Consider the following 1,137-nt stretch of genomic DNA (forward strand, 5'->3'; position numbering starts at 1 on the left):
GGGCGGGCGCGGGGGCCGGGGGATCCCGGGCCTCGCTGAGGCGCCGTCCGAGGGGCGCGGGTGGGTTACCCCGCGGCGACGGTCGCCTCGCCTCGCCGCGGGTGACGAGGGGCTTGAGCCGTGGGAGAGCTCCGGGCTGCGCTGGGGCGCCCCGGGCAGCCTCAGGCTCGGAGCAGGCTGGGTGGCGTCTAGCGGCACGGACCCCAGTCGGCACAGGCTGGGGACAGCCCGTAGGTCGCCTACGAGGGGTGCTAACAGGACCGTGCTGTGTTTGCTGTAACACTTGGTGATTCAGGTTTTAAAAAATACCCGTGTGACTTCGGGTTCTGGTTTTGTATCTGTCCTCTGCTTACATTTTCCCTGTGATCGCCTCTCCCCGTGAGGCAGGGACCGTCCCGCCTGGGAGCCCTGGTGTTTTAGCACTCCCGAAGTGCAGGTAGCGCTGCCGCGTAAGGTAATTGTAATGTTCTTGTCACGCCGAGTCTGTGATAAGTAGGAATAATTTCAGCGTTTTTCAGTGTAGTGATTTCTACTTTATATCAGTCGCTAGACGAAACCGTGTGAGTATACGGCAAAATCAGTGTATAGGAGACAGCTTCCCAATTCTCTTTTTAATACTGATACTTCATGATATTTCAGACCTGCTTTTCAAACATATTTCTGATTCTTTCAGCTGTGCAATATATATTCCCTAAACCATGATCTTTAAGATAAACTTCACTAAAAGGGGAATTCCAGAAACAGTGAACAATATCTATATATATATTTAAAAATCTAAAGGGGAAAGGAAAGAATGGATGACTGCATTCCATCCCTTATGACATAAGGGGTGATCTAATGTATTTCATTCTTTGCATTCATTATTTATTATTGCTTGGACACTTTCCCAAATCTCCTTATGCTTAATAAACTTATTTTCACTGTACATTTTCCAAAGTAAATCTCATCCATATATTCAGTCTACTGTAGCCCTTAGGTTTCAAAGGACGGATGTTGCTGGCCAGCTAGCTCTTGAATTTCTGACTTGATGTCAAAAGGAGCTGAGAAATCCTAGGTTTTTGTGAGATAAGACCCCAAATGTTGATGAAAATAGGCTTTACCAGCTAATTACAGGTTTTTTTCTTGCACACAAAGAAT

The sequence above is a fragment of the Aptenodytes forsteri genome, unplaced genomic scaffold (genome assembly GCF_000699145.1).
Source record: "Aptenodytes forsteri isolate BGI_AS27 unplaced genomic scaffold, ASM69914v1 Scaffold155, whole genome shotgun sequence".
NCBI classification, from domain to species: domain Eukaryota; kingdom Metazoa; phylum Chordata; class Aves; order Sphenisciformes; family Spheniscidae; genus Aptenodytes; species Aptenodytes forsteri.